This window comes from Lithobates pipiens, unplaced genomic scaffold (assembly GCF_037356315.1).
Source record: "Lithobates pipiens isolate NorthernLeopardFrog02 unplaced genomic scaffold, aLitPip1_a1.2 Scaffold_23, whole genome shotgun sequence".
In the NCBI taxonomy this organism is placed as follows: Eukaryota; Metazoa; Chordata; class Amphibia; order Anura; family Ranidae; genus Lithobates; species Lithobates pipiens.
In genome coordinates, this window is record NW_027507785.1 from 143,189,336 (window position 1) to 143,204,619 (window position 15,284).

The 15,284-nt window shown below is 49.1% G+C and overlaps 2 non-coding genes and 42 pseudogenes across 2 annotated transcripts; all 44 read left to right on the plus strand.

The window, feature by feature from the left end:
- The first annotated feature begins 58 nt into the window (after window positions 1–58).
- Window positions 59–177, plus strand: LOC143928900 (5S ribosomal RNA; annotated as a pseudogene).
- Window positions 178–512: 335 nt separating this feature from the next.
- LOC143928462 (5S ribosomal RNA) lies at window positions 513–631 on the plus strand (annotated as a pseudogene).
- Window positions 632–738: 107 nt separating this feature from the next.
- LOC143929116 (5S ribosomal RNA) lies at window positions 739–847 on the plus strand (annotated as a pseudogene).
- A 269-nt stretch (window positions 848–1,116) lies between these two features.
- LOC143928409 (5S ribosomal RNA) lies at window positions 1,117–1,235 on the plus strand. The gene has a single exon (XR_013262407.1). It is a non-coding gene; the product is annotated as a 5S ribosomal RNA (ribosomal RNA).
- Window positions 1,236–1,342: 107 nt separating this feature from the next.
- Window positions 1,343–1,461, plus strand: LOC143929013 (5S ribosomal RNA; annotated as a pseudogene).
- Window positions 1,462–1,568: 107 nt separating this feature from the next.
- Window positions 1,569–1,687, plus strand: LOC143929071 (5S ribosomal RNA; annotated as a pseudogene).
- A 552-nt stretch (window positions 1,688–2,239) lies between these two features.
- LOC143928713 (5S ribosomal RNA) lies at window positions 2,240–2,358 on the plus strand (annotated as a pseudogene).
- Window positions 2,359–2,467: 109 nt separating this feature from the next.
- Window positions 2,468–2,586, plus strand: LOC143928920 (5S ribosomal RNA; annotated as a pseudogene).
- Window positions 2,587–2,693: 107 nt separating this feature from the next.
- Window positions 2,694–2,812, plus strand: LOC143928457 (5S ribosomal RNA; annotated as a pseudogene).
- A 716-nt stretch (window positions 2,813–3,528) lies between these two features.
- LOC143929020 (5S ribosomal RNA) lies at window positions 3,529–3,646 on the plus strand (annotated as a pseudogene).
- Window positions 3,647–3,755: 109 nt separating this feature from the next.
- LOC143928576 (5S ribosomal RNA) lies at window positions 3,756–3,874 on the plus strand (annotated as a pseudogene).
- Window positions 3,875–3,982: 108 nt separating this feature from the next.
- Window positions 3,983–4,101, plus strand: LOC143928711 (5S ribosomal RNA; annotated as a pseudogene).
- A 107-nt stretch (window positions 4,102–4,208) lies between these two features.
- LOC143928998 (5S ribosomal RNA) lies at window positions 4,209–4,327 on the plus strand (annotated as a pseudogene).
- A 109-nt stretch (window positions 4,328–4,436) lies between these two features.
- LOC143928467 (5S ribosomal RNA) lies at window positions 4,437–4,555 on the plus strand (annotated as a pseudogene).
- A 107-nt stretch (window positions 4,556–4,662) lies between these two features.
- LOC143928909 (5S ribosomal RNA) lies at window positions 4,663–4,781 on the plus strand (annotated as a pseudogene).
- A 326-nt stretch (window positions 4,782–5,107) lies between these two features.
- On the plus strand, window positions 5,108–5,226 carry LOC143928437 (5S ribosomal RNA; annotated as a pseudogene).
- A 107-nt stretch (window positions 5,227–5,333) lies between these two features.
- On the plus strand, window positions 5,334–5,452 carry LOC143929093 (5S ribosomal RNA; annotated as a pseudogene).
- A 101-nt stretch (window positions 5,453–5,553) lies between these two features.
- LOC143928838 (5S ribosomal RNA) lies at window positions 5,554–5,672 on the plus strand (annotated as a pseudogene).
- Window positions 5,673–5,780: 108 nt separating this feature from the next.
- LOC143928479 (5S ribosomal RNA) lies at window positions 5,781–5,899 on the plus strand (annotated as a pseudogene).
- Window positions 5,900–6,007: 108 nt separating this feature from the next.
- Window positions 6,008–6,126, plus strand: LOC143929119 (5S ribosomal RNA; annotated as a pseudogene).
- Window positions 6,127–6,234: 108 nt separating this feature from the next.
- Window positions 6,235–6,353, plus strand: LOC143928922 (5S ribosomal RNA; annotated as a pseudogene).
- A 108-nt stretch (window positions 6,354–6,461) lies between these two features.
- LOC143928953 (5S ribosomal RNA) lies at window positions 6,462–6,580 on the plus strand (annotated as a pseudogene).
- Window positions 6,581–7,140: 560 nt separating this feature from the next.
- On the plus strand, window positions 7,141–7,259 carry LOC143928791 (5S ribosomal RNA; annotated as a pseudogene).
- Window positions 7,260–8,045: 786 nt separating this feature from the next.
- On the plus strand, window positions 8,046–8,164 carry LOC143928516 (5S ribosomal RNA; annotated as a pseudogene).
- A 107-nt stretch (window positions 8,165–8,271) lies between these two features.
- LOC143929117 (5S ribosomal RNA) lies at window positions 8,272–8,380 on the plus strand (annotated as a pseudogene).
- A 269-nt stretch (window positions 8,381–8,649) lies between these two features.
- Window positions 8,650–8,768, plus strand: LOC143928728 (5S ribosomal RNA). The gene has a single exon (XR_013262531.1). It is a non-coding gene; the product is annotated as a 5S ribosomal RNA (ribosomal RNA).
- A 107-nt stretch (window positions 8,769–8,875) lies between these two features.
- On the plus strand, window positions 8,876–8,994 carry LOC143929025 (5S ribosomal RNA; annotated as a pseudogene).
- A 107-nt stretch (window positions 8,995–9,101) lies between these two features.
- On the plus strand, window positions 9,102–9,220 carry LOC143928456 (5S ribosomal RNA; annotated as a pseudogene).
- Window positions 9,221–9,772: 552 nt separating this feature from the next.
- On the plus strand, window positions 9,773–9,891 carry LOC143928714 (5S ribosomal RNA; annotated as a pseudogene).
- Window positions 9,892–10,000: 109 nt separating this feature from the next.
- Window positions 10,001–10,119, plus strand: LOC143928931 (5S ribosomal RNA; annotated as a pseudogene).
- Window positions 10,120–10,226: 107 nt separating this feature from the next.
- LOC143928458 (5S ribosomal RNA) lies at window positions 10,227–10,345 on the plus strand (annotated as a pseudogene).
- A 943-nt stretch (window positions 10,346–11,288) lies between these two features.
- Window positions 11,289–11,407, plus strand: LOC143928508 (5S ribosomal RNA; annotated as a pseudogene).
- Window positions 11,408–11,515: 108 nt separating this feature from the next.
- Window positions 11,516–11,634, plus strand: LOC143928722 (5S ribosomal RNA; annotated as a pseudogene).
- Window positions 11,635–11,741: 107 nt separating this feature from the next.
- On the plus strand, window positions 11,742–11,860 carry LOC143928999 (5S ribosomal RNA; annotated as a pseudogene).
- Window positions 11,861–11,969: 109 nt separating this feature from the next.
- On the plus strand, window positions 11,970–12,088 carry LOC143928468 (5S ribosomal RNA; annotated as a pseudogene).
- A 107-nt stretch (window positions 12,089–12,195) lies between these two features.
- On the plus strand, window positions 12,196–12,314 carry LOC143928910 (5S ribosomal RNA; annotated as a pseudogene).
- Window positions 12,315–12,640: 326 nt separating this feature from the next.
- LOC143928438 (5S ribosomal RNA) lies at window positions 12,641–12,759 on the plus strand (annotated as a pseudogene).
- A 107-nt stretch (window positions 12,760–12,866) lies between these two features.
- LOC143929094 (5S ribosomal RNA) lies at window positions 12,867–12,985 on the plus strand (annotated as a pseudogene).
- A 101-nt stretch (window positions 12,986–13,086) lies between these two features.
- LOC143928839 (5S ribosomal RNA) lies at window positions 13,087–13,205 on the plus strand (annotated as a pseudogene).
- A 108-nt stretch (window positions 13,206–13,313) lies between these two features.
- LOC143928480 (5S ribosomal RNA) lies at window positions 13,314–13,432 on the plus strand (annotated as a pseudogene).
- Window positions 13,433–13,540: 108 nt separating this feature from the next.
- Window positions 13,541–13,659, plus strand: LOC143929084 (5S ribosomal RNA; annotated as a pseudogene).
- Window positions 13,660–13,767: 108 nt separating this feature from the next.
- LOC143928923 (5S ribosomal RNA) lies at window positions 13,768–13,886 on the plus strand (annotated as a pseudogene).
- Window positions 13,887–13,994: 108 nt separating this feature from the next.
- On the plus strand, window positions 13,995–14,113 carry LOC143928954 (5S ribosomal RNA; annotated as a pseudogene).
- A 560-nt stretch (window positions 14,114–14,673) lies between these two features.
- Window positions 14,674–14,792, plus strand: LOC143928803 (5S ribosomal RNA; annotated as a pseudogene).
- The last annotated feature ends 492 nt before the right edge of the window (window positions 14,793–15,284 follow it).

Here is a 15,284-nt window from a genome sequence, read left to right on the forward strand (position 1 = left end):
TTTGCTGAGGTGACCATCTTGGCGTTTGTCACGAGGGTTGAGAGTGGCCAGCAAGATCGACTATGGCCTTATCACCCTGAATGCGCCTAATCTAATCTGATCTCGGATGCTAAGCAGAGTCAGGCCTGGTTAGTATCTGGATGGGAGACCGTCTGGGAATACCAGGTGCCGTAGGCATTCTTTTAATATGTTGTTTGCGTCGACGACCTGTTTTATTTTTCTGCTTGTTTGCCGAGGTGACCATTGTGGCATTTGTCAAGAAGGTTGAGAGTGGCCACCAAGATCGCCTACGGCCACATCACCATGAATGCGCCCGATTTAGTCTGATCTTGGATGCTAAGCAGGGTCGGGCTTGCTTAGTACCTGTATGGGAGAATGCCTGGGAATACCAGGTCCCGTAGGCTTTTTTTTAATATGTTGTTTGGGTCGACGACCTGTTTTATTTTTCTGCTTGTTTGCTGAGATGACCATCTTGGCGTTTGTCAAGAGGGTTGAGAGTGGCCAGCAACATTGCCTATGGCCACATCACCCTGAATGTGCCCGATCTCTTCGGATCTTGGATGCTAAGGACGGTCGGGCCTGGTTAGTACCTGGATGGGAGACCGCCTGGGAATACCAGGTGCCGTAGGCTTTTTTTAATATGTTGTTGGCGTCGATGACCTGTTTTGTTTTTCTGCTTGTTTGCCGAGATGACCATCTTGGCGTTTGTCAAGAGGGTTTAGAGTGGCCAGCAAGATTGCCTATGGCCACATCACCCTACATGTGCCCGATCTCGGATGCTAAGCAGGGTCGGGCCTGGTAAGTAGCTGGATAGGAGACCGCCTGGGAATACCAGGTGCCGTAGGCAATTTTTTAATATGTTGTTGGCGTCGACGACCTGTTTTATTTTTCTGCTTGTTTGCTGAGGTGACCATCATGGCATTTGTCAAGTGGGTTGAGACTGGCCAGCAAGATCGCCTATGGCCACATCACCATGAATGCACCCTATCTCGTTTGATCTCAGACGCTTTGTTTTAATATGCTGTTGGCATCGGCGACCTGTTTTATTTTTCTGCTTTTTTGCCGAGGTGACCATCTGGGCATTTGTCAAGAGGGTTGAGAGTTTGCAGCAAGATCGCCTACAGCCATATCACCCTGAATGCGCCCGATCTCATCTGATCTCGGATGCTAAGCAGGGTCGTGCCTGGTAAGTACCTGGATGGGAGACCGCCTTGGAATACCAGGTGCCGTAGGCTTTTTTTAAATATGTTTTTGGCGTCGACGACCTGTTTTATTTTTCTGTTTGTTTGCGAGGTGACCATCTTGGCGTTTGTCAAGAGGGTTGAGAGTGGCCAGTATGATTGCCTACAGCCACATCACCCAGAATGCGCCCAATCTCATCTGATCTCGGATGCTAAGCCGGGTCGAGCCTGGTTAGTACCTGGATGAGAGACCGCCTGGGAATACCAGGTGCCGTAGGCTTTTTTAAAATATGTTTTTGGCGTCGATGACCTGTTTTACTTTTCTACTTGTTTGCGAGGTGACTATCTTGGCATTTGTCAAGAGGGTTGAGAGTGGCCAGCAAGATTGCCTACAGCCACATCACCCAGAATGCGCCCGATCTCATCTGATCTCAGATGCTAAGCCGGGTCAGGCCTGGTTAGTACCTGGATGGGAGACCGCTTTGGAATACCAGGTGCTGTAGGCTTTTTTTTAATATCTTGTTGGCGTCAATGACCTGTTTTATTTTTCTGTTTGTTTTCCGAGGTGACCATCTTGGCGTTTGTCAAGAGGGTTGAGAGTGGCTGGCAAGCTAGCCTAACGCCACATCAGCCTGAATGCGCCCAATCTCATCTGATCTCAGATGCTAAGTAGAGTCAGATCTGGTTAGTACCTGGATCGGAGACCGCCTGGGAATACCAGGTGCCATAGGCTTTTTTTTAATCTGTTGTTGGCGTCAACGACCTGTTTTATTTTTCTGTTTGTTTGCCGAGGTGACCATCTTGGTGTTTGTCAATAGGGTTGAGAGTGGCTAGCAAGATTGCCTATGGCCACATGACCCTACATGTGCCCGATCTCGGATGCTAAGCAGGGACGGGCCAGGTAAGTAGCTGGATAGGAGACCGCCTGGGAATACCAGGTGCCGTAGGCAATTTTTTAATATGTTGTTGGCGTCGACGACCTGTTTTATTTTTCTGCTTGTTTGCTGAGTTGACCATCTTGGCATTTGTCAAGTGGGTTGAGAGTGGCCAGCAAGATCGCCTATGGCCATATCACCATGAATGCACCCTATCTCGTTTGATCTCAGACGCTAAGCAGGGTCAGGCCTGGTTAGTATCTGGATGGGAGACCGCCTTGGAATGCCAGGTGCCGTAGGCTTTGTTTTAATATGCTGTTGGCATCGGCGACCTGTTTTATTTTTCTGCTTTTTTTGCCAAGGTGACTCTCTTGGCATTTGTCAAGAGGGTTGAGAGTTTGCAGCAAGATCACCTACAGCCATATCACCCTGAATGCGCCCAATCTCATCTGATCTCGGATGCTAAGCAGGGTCGTGCCTGGTAAGTACCTGGATGGGAGACTGCCTGGGAATACCAGGTGCCGTAGGCTTTTTTTAAATATGTTTTTGGCGTCGACTACCTGTTTTATTTTTCTGTTTGTTTGCGAGGTGACCATCTTGGCGTTTGTCAAGAGGGTTGAGAGTGGCCAGTATGATTGCCTACGGCCACATCACCCTGAATGCGCCCAATCTCATCTGATCTCGGATGCTAAGCCGGGTCGAGCCTGGTTAGTACCTGGATGAGAGACCGCCTTGGAATACCAAGTGCCGTAGGCTTTTTTTAATATGTTGTTGGCGTCGATGACCTGTTTTATTTTTCTGCTTGTTTGCCGAGATGACCATCTTGGCGTTTGTCAAGAGGGTTGAGAGCGCCCAGCAAGATTGCCTATGGCCACATCACCCTACATGTGCCCGATTTCGAATGCTAAGCACGGTAGGGCCTGGTAAGTAGCTGGATGGGAGACCGCCTGGGAATACCAGGTGCCGTAGGCAATTTTTTAATATGTTGTTGGCGTCGACGACCTGTTTTATTTTTCTGCTTGTTTGCTGAGGTGACCATCATGGCATTTGTCAAGTGGGTTGAGAGTGGCCAGCAAGATCGCCTATGGCCACATCACCATGAATGCACCCTATCTCGTTTGATCTCAGACGCTAAGCAGGGTCGGGCCTGGTTAGTATCTGGATGACCTGTTTTATTTTTCTGTTTGTTTTCCGAGGTGACCATCTTGGCATTTGTCAAGAGGGTTTAGAGTGGCCAGAAAGATTGCCTAAGGACACATCACCCCGACTTTGCCTGCTCTCGTCTGATTTCGGATGCTAAGCAGGGTCGGGCCTGGTTTGTACCTGGATGGGACCCCGCCTGGGAATACCAGGCGCCGTAGTATTTTTTTTAATATGTTGTTGGCGTCGACAACCTGTTTTATTTTTCTGCTTGTTTGCCGAGATGACCATCTTGGAATTTGTCAAGAGGGTTGAGAGTGGCCAGCAAGATTGCTTATGGCCACATCACCCTGAATGCACCCTATCTCGTCTCATCTCGGATGCTAAGCAGGCTCGGGCCTGGTAAGTACCTGGATGGGAGACCGCCTGGGAAAACCAGGTGCCGAATCCTTCATTTTAATATGTTGTTGGCGTCGATGACCTGTATTATTTTTCTGTTTGTTTGCCGAGGGGAACATCTTGCCGTTTGTCAAGAAGGTTGAGAGTGGCCAGCAAAATCACCTAGGGCCACATCCCCCTGAATGCGCCCGATTTCGTTTGATCTTGGATGCTAAGCAGGGTCGGGCCTGGTTAGTACCTGGATGGGAGAACGCCAGGGAATACCAGGTGCCGTAGGCTTTTTTTTATATATTGTTTTGCGTCGACGACCTGTTTTATTTTTCTGCTTGTTTGCCGAGGTGACCATCTTGGTGTTTGTCAAGAAGGTTGAGAGTGGCCAGCAAGATAACCTACGGCCACATCACCTTGAATGCACCCGATCTCATCCGATCTTGGATGCTAAGCAGGGTCAGGCTTGGTTAGTACCTGGATGGGAGACCGCCTGGGAATACCAGGTGCTGTAGGGTTTTTTTAATATGTTGTTGGCGTCGACGACCTGTTTTATTTTTCTGCTTATTTGCCGAAGTGACCATCTTGGCGTTTGTCAAGAGGGTTGAGAGTGGCCAGCAAGATCACCTTCGGCCACATAACCCTGAATGCACTCGATCTCGTCTGATCTCGGATGCAAAGCAGGGTCCCACCTGGTTAGTACCTGGATGGGAGAATGCCTGGGAATACCAGGTGCCATAGGCTTTTTTATTTATATGTTGTTGGCGTCGACGACCTGTTTTATTTTTCTGCTTGTTTGCCAAGGTGACCACCTTGGCGTTTGTCAAGAGGGTTGAGAGAGGCCAGCAAGATTGCTTATGGCCACATCACCTTGAATGCACCCGATCTCATCTGATCTCGGATGCTAAGCAGGGTCGGGCCTCGTTAGTACATGGATGGGAGAACGCCTGGGAATAACAGGTGCCGTAGGCTTTTTTTAATATGTTGTTGGCGTCGACGACCTGTTTTATTTTTCTGCTTGTTTGCCGAGGTGACCATCTTGGCGTTTGTCAAGAGGGTTGAGAGTGGCCAGCAAGATCGCATACAGCCACATCACCTTGAAAGCGCCCGATCTCGTCCGATCTCGGATGCTAAGCAGGGTCAGGCCTGGTAAGTACCTGGATGGGATACTGCCTGGGAATACTAGGTGCCAAAGGCTTTTTTTTAATATGTTGTTGGCGTCGACGACCTGTTTTATTTTTCTGCTTGTTTGCCGAGGTGACCATCTTAGCGTTTGTCAAGAGAGTTGAGAGTGGCCAACAAGATCGTCTACGTCCTCATCACCATGAATGCACCCAATCTCAGACGCTAAGCAGGTTCGGGCCTGGTTAGGAGCTGTGATGGGAGACTGCCTGGGAATAACAGGTGTCGTAGGCAATTTTTTAATATGTTGTTGGCGTCGACGACCTGTTTTATTTTTCTGCTTGTTTGCCAAGGTGACCATCTTGGCGTTAGTCAAGAGGGTTGAGAGTGGCCAACAAAATCACCTACAGCCAAATCACCCTGAATGTGCCCGATCTCATATGATCTTGGATGCTAAGCAGGGTCAGGCCTGGTTAGTTCCTGGATGGGAGACCGCCTGGGAATACCAGGTTCCATATGATTTTTTTAATCTGTTGTTGGCGTCGACGATCTGTTTTATTTTTCTGCTTGTTTGCCGGGGTGACCATCTTGGCGCTTGTCAAGAGGGTTGAGAGTGGCCAGCAAGATCACCTTCGGCCACATAACCCTGAATGCACCCGATCTCATCTGATTTCGGATGCTAAGCAGCGTCGGGCCTTGTTAGTAGCTGGATAGGAGACCGCCTGAGAATACCAGGTGCCGTAGGCAATTTTTTAATATGTTGTTGGCGCCGATGACCTGTTTTATTTTTCTGCATGTTTGCTGAGGTGACCATCTTGGCATTTGTCAAGAGAGAGGCTAGCAAGATTGCCTACGGCCACATCAACCTGAATGCACCCAATCTTGTTTGATCTTAGATGCTAAGCAGAGTCGGGCCTGGTTAGTAGCTGGATAGGAGACCTCCTGCCAATACCAGGTGCCGTAGGCAATTTTATAATTTGTTGTTGGCGTCGACGACCTGTTTTATTTTTCTGCTTGTTTGCTGAGGTGACCATCTTGGCATATGTCAAGAGGGTTGAGAGTGGTCAGCAAGATTGCCTACGGCCACATCACCCTGAGTGCACCCTATCTCGTTTGATCTCGGATGCTAAGCAGAGTCGTGCCTGGTTAGTACCTGCATGGGAGACCGCCTTGGAATGCCAGGTGCCGTAGGCTTTATTTTAATATGCTGTTGGCGTCTGCGACCTTTTTAATTTTTCTGCTTGTTTGCTGAGGTGACCATCTTGACGTTTGTCAAGAGGGATGAGAGTTGGCAGCAAAATCGCCTACCGCCATATCACCCTGAATGCGCCCGATCTCATCTGATCTCGGATGCTAAGCAGGGTCGGGCCTGGTTAGTACCTGAATGGGAGACCGCCTGGAAATACCAGGTGCCGAAAGTTTTTTTTTAATATGTTGTTGGCGTCGACAACCTGTTTTATTTTTCTGCTTGTTTGCTGAGGTGACCAACTTGGCGTTTGTCAAGAAGGTTGAGAGTGGCCAGCAAGATCGCCTACGGCCACATCACCCTGAATGCGCCCGATTTCATCTGATCTTGGATGCTAAGCAGGGTCGGGCCTGGTTAGTACCTGAATGGGAGAACGCCTGGAAATACCAGATGCCGTCTTCTTTTTTTTAATATGTTGTTGGCGTCGACGACCTGTTTTCTTTTTCTGCTTGTTGGCCGAGGTGACCAGCTTGGCGTTTGTCAAGAGGGTTGAGAGTGGCCAGCAGGATTGCCTACGGCCACATCACCCTGAATGTGCCCAATCTCGTCTGATCTCAGACGCCAAGCAGGGTTGGGCCTGGTTAGCACAAGGATGGGAGACCATTTTGTAACACCAGGTGCCGTAGGCTTTCTTTTAACATGTTGTTGGTGTTGATGACCTGCTTTATTTTTCTGCTTGTTTGCCGAGGTGACCATCTTGGCGTTTGTCAAGAGGGTTGAGAGTGGCCAGCAAGATCCCTTACAGCCACATCACCCCGAATGCACCTGATCTCGTCTGATCTCAGATGCAAAGCAGGTTCCGGCCTGGTTAGTATCTGGATGGGAGAACGCCTGGGAATACCAGTTGCCCTAGGATTTTTTTAATATGTTGTTGGCGTCGACGACCTGTTTTATTTTTCTGCTTGTTTGCTGAGGTGACCATCTTGGCGTTTGTCAAGAGGGTTGAGAGTGGCCAGCAAGATCGCATACAGCCACATCACCATGAAAGCGCCCGATCTCGTCTGATCTCGGATGCTAAGTAGGGTCAGGCCTGGTAAGTACCGGGATGGGATACCGCCTCGGAAAACTAGGTGCCAAAGGCTTTTTTTTATATGTTGTTGGCGTGGACGACCTGTTTTATTTTTCTGCTTGTTTGTCGAGGTGACCATCTTGGCGTTTGTCAAGAGGGTTGAGAGTGGCCAGCAAGATTGTCTACGGCCTCATAACCCTGAATGCGCCCGATCTCATCTGATCTCGGATGCTAAGCAGGGTCAGGCCTGGTTAGTAGCTGGATGGGAGACCGCCTGGGAATACCAGGTGCCGTAGGCGATTTTTTAATATGTTGTTGGTGTCGACGACCTGTTTTATTTTTCTGCTTGTTTACTGAGGTGACCAACTTGGCATTTGTCAAGAGGGTTGAGAGTGGCCAGCATGATCGCCTATGGCCACATCACCCTGAATGCACCCTATCTCATTTGATCTCAGATGCTAAGCATGGTCAGGCCTGATTAGTACCTGGATGGGAGACCGCCTGGGAATACAAGGTGCGGTGAAGTTTTTCTTAATATGTTGTTGGCGCCGACGACCTGTTTTATTTTTCTACTTGTTTGCCAAGGTGACCATCTTGGCGTTAGTCAAGAGGGTTGAGAGTGGCCAGCAAAATCACCTACAGCCACATCACCCTGAATGTGCCTGATCTCATATGATCTTGGATGCTAAACAGGGTCGGGCTTGGTTAGTTCCTGGATGGGAGACCACCTGGCAATACCAGGTTTCATAGGATTTTTTTTAATCTGTTGTTGGCGTCGACGACCTGTTTTATTTTTCTGCTTGTTTGCCGAGGTGACCATCTTGGCGTTTGTCAAGAGGGTTGAGAGAGGCCAGCAAGATTGCTTATGGCCACATCACCTTGAATGCACCCAACTCGTCTGATCTCGGATGCTAAGCAGGGTCGGGCCTGGTTAGGACCTGGATGGGAGAACGCCTGGGAATAACAGGTGCCGTAGGTTTTTTTCATATGTTGTTGGCGTTGACGACCTGTTTTATTTTTCTGCTTGTTTGCCGAGGTGACCATCTTGGCGTTTGTCAAGAGGGTTGAGAGTGGCCAGCAAGATTACCTTCGGCCACATAACCCTGAATGCACCCGATCTCATCTGATTTCGGATGCTAAGCAGCGTTGGGCCTGGTTAGTAGCTGGATAGGAGACCGCCTGGGAATACCAGGTGCCGTAGGCTTTTTTTAATATGTTGTTGGCGTCGATGACCTGTTTTGTTTTTCTGCTTGTTTGCCGAGATGACCATCTTGGCGTTTGTCAAGAGGGTTTAGAGTGGCCAGCAAGATTGCCTATGGCCACATCACCCTACATGTGCCCGATCTCGGATGCTAAGCAGGGTCGGGCCTGGTAAGTAGCTGGATAGGAGACCGCCTGGGAATACCAGGTGCCGTAGGCAATTTTTTAATATGTTGTTGGCGTCGACGACCTGTTTTATTTTTCTGCTTGTTTGCTGAGGTGACCATCATGGCATTTGTCAAGTGGGTTGAGACTGGCCAGCAAGATCGCCTATGGCCACATCACCATGAATGCACCCTATCTCGTTTGATCTCAGACGCTTTGTTTTAATATGCTGTTGGCATCGGCGACCTGTTTTATTTTTCTGCTTTTTTGCCGAGGTGACCATCTGGGCATTTGTCAAGAGGGTTGAGAGTTTGCAGCAAGATCGCCTACAGCCATATCACCCTGAATGCGCCCGATCTCATCTGATCTCGGATGCTAAGCAGGGTCGTGCCTGGTAAGTACCTGGATGGGAGACCGCCTTGGAATACCAGGTGCCGTAGGCTTTTTTTAAATATGTTTTTGGCGTCGACGACCTGTTTTATTTTTCTGTTTGTTTGCGAGGTGACCATCTTGGCGTTTGTCAAGAGGGTTGAGAGTGGCCAGTATGATTGCCTACAGCCACATCACCCAGAATGCGCCCAATCTCATCTGATCTCGGATGCTAAGCCGGGTCGAGCCTGGTTAGTACCTGGATGAGAGACCGCCTGGGAATACCAGGTGCCGTAGGCTTTTTTAAAATATGTTTTTGGCGTCGATGACCTGTTTTACTTTTCTACTTGTTTGCGAGGTGACTATCTTGGCATTTGTCAAGAGGGTTGAGAGTGGCCAGCAAGATTGCCTACAGCCACATCACCCAGAATGCGCCCGATCTCATCTGATCTCAGATGCTAAGCCGGGGCAGGCCTGGTTAGTACCTGGATGGGAGACCGCTTTGGAATACCAGGTGCTGTAGGCTTTTTTTTAATATCTTGTTGGCGTCAATGACCTGTTTTATTTTTCTGTTTGTTTTCCGAGGTGACCATCTTGGCGTTTGTCAAGAGGGTTGAGAGTGGCTGGCAAGCTAGCCTAACGCCACATCAGCCTGAATGCGCCCAATCTCATCTGATCTCAGATGCTAAGTAGAGTCAGATCTGGTTAGTACCTGGATCGGAGACCGCCTGGGAATACCAGGTGCCATAGGCTTTTTTTTAATCTGTTGTTGGCGTCAACGACCTGTTTTATTTTTCTGTTTGTTTGCCGAGGTGACCATCTTGGTGTTTGTCAATAGGGTTGAGAGTGGCTAGCAAGATTGCCTATGGCCACATGACCCTACATGTGCCCGATCTCGGATGCTAAGCAGGGACGGGCCAGGTAAGTAGCTGGATAGGAGACCGCCTGGGAATACCAGGTGCCGTAGGCAATTTTTTAATATGTTGTTGGCGTCGACGACCTGTTTTATTTTTCTGCTTGTTTGCTGAGTTGACCATCTTGGCATTTGTCAAGTGGGTTGAGAGTGGCCAGCAAGATCGCCTATGGCCATATCACCATGAATGCACCCTATCTCGTTTGATCTCAGACGCTAAGCAGGGTCAGGCCTGGTTAGTATCTGGATGGGAGACCGCCTTGGAATGCCAGGTGCCGTAGGCTTTGTTTTAATATGCTGTTGGCATCGGCGACCTGTTTTATTTTTCTGCTTTTTTTGCCAAGGTGACTCTCTTGGCATTTGTCAAGAGGGTTGAGAGTTTGCAGCAAGATCACCTACAGCCATATCACCCTGAATGCGCCCAATCTCATCTGATCTCGGATGCTAAGCAGGGTCGTGCCTGGTAAGTACCTGGATGGGAGACTGCCTGGGAATACCAGGTGCCGTAGGCTTTTTTTAAATATGTTTTTGGCGTCGACTACCTGTTTTATTTTTCTGTTTGTTTGCGAGGTGACCATCTTGGCGTTTGTCAAGAGGGTTGAGAGTGGCCAGTATGATTGCCTACGGCCACATCACCCTGAATGCGCCCAATCTCATCTGATCTCGGATGCTAAGCCGGGTCGAGCCTGGTTAGTACCTGGATGAGAGACCGCCTTGGAATACCAAGTGCCGTAGGCTTTTTTTAATATGTTGTTGGCGTCGATGACCTGTTTTATTTTTCTGCTTGTTTGCCGAGATGACCATCTTGGCGTTTGTCAAGAGGGTTGAGAGCGCCCAGCAAGATTGCCTATGGCCACATCACCCTACATGTGCCCGATTTCGAATGCTAAGCACGGTAGGGCCTGGTAAGTAGCTGGATGGGAGACCGCCTGGGAATACCAGGTGCCGTAGGCAATTTTTTAATATGTTGTTGGCGTCGACGACCTGTTTTATTTTTCTGCTTGTTTGCTGAGGTGACCATCATGGCATTTGTCAAGTGGGTTGAGAGTGGCCAGCAAGATCGCCTATGGCCACATCACCATGAATGCACCCTATCTCGTTTGATCTCAGACGCTAAGCAGGGTCGGGCCTGGTTAGTATCTGGATGACCTGTTTTATTTTTCTGTTTGTTTTCCGAGGTGACCATCTTGGCATTTGTCAAGAGGGTTTAGAGTGGCCAGAAAGATTGCCTAAGGACACATCACCCCGACTTTGCCTGCTCTCGTCTGATTTCGGATGCTAAGCAGGGTCGGGCCTGGTTTGTACCTGGATGGGACCCCGCCTGGGAATACCAGGCGCCGTAGTATTTTTTTTAATATGTTGTTGGCGTCGACAACCTGTTTTATTTTTCTGCTTGTTTGCCGAGATAACCATCTTGGAATTTGTCAAGAGGGTTGAGAGTGGCCAGCAAGATTGCTTATGGCCACATCACCCTGAATGCACCCTATCTCGTCTCATCTCGGATGCTAAGCAAGCTCGGGCCTGGTAAGTACCTGGATGGGAGACCGCCTGGGAAAACCAGGTGCCGAATCCTTCATTTTAATATGTTGTTGGCGTCGATGACCTGTATTATTTTTCTGTTTGTTTGCCGAGGGGAACATCTTGCCGTTTGTCAAGAAGGTTGAGAGTGGCCAGCAAAATCACCTAGGGCCACATCCCCCTGAATGCGCCCGATTTCGTCTGATCTTGGATGCTAAGCAGGGTCGGGCCTGGTTAGTACCTGGATGGGAGAACGCCAGGGAATACCAGGTGCCGTAGGCTTTTTTTTATATATTGTTTTGCGTCGACGACCTGTTTTATTTTTCTGCTTGTTTGCCGAGGTGACCATCTTGGTGTTTGTCAAGAAGGTTGAGAGTGGCCAGCAAGATAACCTACGGCCACATCACCTTGAATGCACCCGATCTCATCCGATCTTGGATGCTAAGCAGGGTCAGGCTTGGTTAGTACCTGGATGGGAGACCGCCTGGGAATACCAGGTGCTGTAGGGTTTTTTTAATATGTTGTTGGCGTCGACGACCTGTTTTATTTTTCTGCTTATTTGCCGAAGTGACCATCTTGGCGTTTGTCAAGAGGGTTGAGAGTGGCCAGCAAGATCACCTTCGGCCACATAACCCTGAATGCACTCGATCTCGTCTGATCTCGGATGCAAAGCAGGGTCCCACCTGGTTAGTACCTGGATGGGAGAATGCCTGGGAATACCAGGTGCCATAGGCTTTTTTATTTATATGTTGTTGGCGTCGACGACCTGTTTTATTTTTCTGCTTGTTTGCCAAGGTGACCACCTTGGCGTTTGTCAAGAGGGTTGAGAGAGGCCAGCAAGATTGCTTATGGCCACATCACCTTGAATGCACCCGATCTCATCTGATCTCGGATGCTAAGCAGGGTCGGGCCTCGTTAGTACATGGATGGGAGAACGCCTGGGAATAACAGGTGCCGTAGGCTTTTTTTAATATGTTGTTGGCGTCGACGACCTGTTTTATTTTTCTGCTTGTTTGCCGAGGTGACCATCTTGGCGTTTGTCAAGAGGGTTGAGAGTGGCCAGCAAGATCGCATACAGCCACATCACCTTGAAAGCGCCCGATCTCGTCCGATCTCGGATGCTAAGCAGGGTCAGGCCTGGTAAGTACCTGGATGGGATACTGCCTGGGAATACTAGGTGCCAAAGGCTTTTTTTTAATATGTTGTTGGCGTCGACGACCTGTTTTATTTTTCTGCTTGTTTGCCGAGGTGACCATCTTAGCGTTTGTCAAGAGAGTTGAGAGTGGCCAACAAGATCGTCTACGTCCTCATCACCATGAATGCACCCAATCTCAGACGCTAAGCAGGTTCGGGCCTGGTTAGGAGCTGTGATGGGAGACTGCCTGGGAATAACAGGTGCCGTAGGCAATTTTTTAATATGTTGTTGGCGTCGACGACCTGTTTTATTTTTCTGCTTGTTTGCCAAGGTGACCATCTTGGCGTTAGTCAAGAGGGTTGAGAGTGGCCAACAAAATCACCTACAGCCAAATCACCCTGAATGTGCCCGATCTCATATGATCTTGGATGCTAAGCAGGGTCAGGCCTGGTTAGTTCCTGGATGGGAGACCGCCTGGGAATACCAGGTTCCATATGATTTTTTTAATCTGTTGTTGGCGTCGACGATCTGTTTTATTTTTCTGCTTGTTTGCCGGGGTGACCATCTTGGCGCTTGTCAAGAGGGTTGAGAGTGGCCAGCAAGATCACCTTCGGCCACATAACCCTGAATGCACCCGATCTCATCTGATTTCGGATGCTAAGCAGCGTCGGGCCTTGTTAGTAGCTGGATAGGAGACCGCCTGAGAATACCAGGTGCCGTAGGCAATTTTTTAATATGTTGTTGGCGCCGATGACCTGTTTTATTTTTCTGCATGTTTGCTGAGGTGACCATCTTGGCATTTGTCAAGAGAGAGGCTAGCAAGATTGCCTACGGCCACATCAACCTGAATGCACCCAATCTTGTTTGATCTTAGATGCTAAGCAGAGTCGGGCCTGGTTAGTAGCTGGATAGGAGACCTCCTGCCAATACCAGGTGCCGTAGGCAATTTTATAATTTGTTGTTGGCGTCGACGACCTGTTTTATTTTTCTGCTTGTTTGCTGAGGTGACCATCTTGGCATATGTCAAGAGGGTTGAGAGTGGTCAGCAAGATTGCCTACGGCCACATCACCCTGAGTGCACCCTATCTCGTTTGATCTCGGATGCTAAGCAGAGTCGTGCCTGGTTAGTACCTGCATGGGAGACCGCCTTGGAATGCCAGGTGCCGTAGGCTTTATTTTAATATGCTGTTGGCGTCTGCGACCTTTTTAATTTTTCTGCTTGTTTGCTGAGGTGACCATCTTGACGTTTGTCAAGAGGGATGAGAGTTGGCAGCAAAATCGCCTACAGCCATATCACCCTGAATGCGCCCGATCTCATCTGATCTCGGATGCTAAGCAGGGTCGGGCCTGGTTAGTACCTGAATGGGAGACCGCCTGGAAATACCAGGTGCCGAAAGTTTTTTTTTAATATGTTGTTGGCGTCGACAACCTGTTTTATTTTTCTGCTTGTTTGCTGAGGTGACCAACTTGGCGTTTGTCAAGAAGGTTGAGAGTGGCCAGCAAGATCGCCTACGGCCACATCACCCTGAATGCGCCCGATTTCATCTGATCTTGGATGCTAAGCAGGGTCGGGCCTGGTTAGTACCTGAATGGGAGAACGCCTGGAAATACCAGATGCCGTCTTCTTTTTTTTAATATGTTGTTGGCGTCGACGACCTGTTTTCTTTTTCTGCTTGTTGGCCGAGGTGACCAGCTTGGCGTTTGTCAAGAGGGTTGAGAGTGGCCAGCAGGATTGCCTACGGCCACATCACCCTGAATGTGCCCAATCTCGTCTGATCTCAGACGCCAAGCAGGGTTGGGCCTGGTTAGCACAAGGATGGGAGACCATTTTGTAACACCAGGTGCCGTAGGCTTTCTTTTAACATGTTGTTGGTGTTGATGACCTGCTTTATTTTTCTGCTTGTTTGCCGAGGTGACCATCTTGGCGTTTGTCAAGAGGGTTGAGAGTGGCCAGCAAGATCCCTTACAGCCACATCACCCCGAATGCACCTGATCTCGTCTGATCTCAGATGCAAAGCAGGTTCCGGCCTGGTTAGTATCTGGATGGGAGAACGCCTGGGAATACCAGTTGCCCTAGGATTTTTTTAATATGTTGTTGGCGTCGACGACCTGTTTTATTTTTCTGCTTGTTTGCTGAGGTGACCATCTTGGCGTTTGTCAAGAGGGTTGAGAGTGGCCAGCAAGATCGCATACAGCCACATCACCATGAAAGCGCCCGATCTCGTCTGATCTCGGATGCTAAGTAGGGTCAGGCCTGGTAAGTACCGGGATGGGATACCGCCTCGGAAAACTAGGTGCCAAAGGCTTTTTTTTATATGTTGTTGGCGTGGACGACCTGTTTTATTTTTCTGCTTGTTTGTCGAGGTGACCATCTTGGCGTTTGTCAAGAGGGTTGAGAGTGGCCAGCAAGATTGTCTACGGCCTCATAACCCTGAATGCGCCCGATCTCATCTGATCTCGGATGCTAAGCAGGGTCAGGCCTGGTTAGTAGCTGGATGGGAGACCGCCTGGGAATACCAGGTGCCGTAGGCGATTTTTTAATATGTTGTTGGTGTCGACGACCTGTTTTATTTTTCTGCTTGTTTACTGAGGTGACCAACTTGGCATTTGTCAAGAGGGTTGAGAGTGGCCAGCATGATCGCCTATGGCCACATCACCCTGAATGCACCCTATCTCATTTGATCTCAGATGCTAAGCATGGTCAGGCCTGATTAGTACCTGGATGGGAGACCGCCTGGGAATACAAGGTGCGGTGAAGTTTTTCTTAATATGTTGTTGGCGCCGACGACCTGTTTTATTTTTCTACTTGTTTGCCAAGGTGACCATCTTGGCGTTAGTCAAGAGGGTTGAGAGTGGCCAGCAAAATCACCTACAGCCACATCACCCTGAATGTGCCTGATCTCATATGATCTTGGATGCTAAACAGGGTCGGGCTTGGTTAGTTCCTGGATGGGAGACCACCTGGCAATACCAGGTTTCATAGGATTTTTTTTAATCTGTTGTTGGCGTCGACGACCTGTTTTA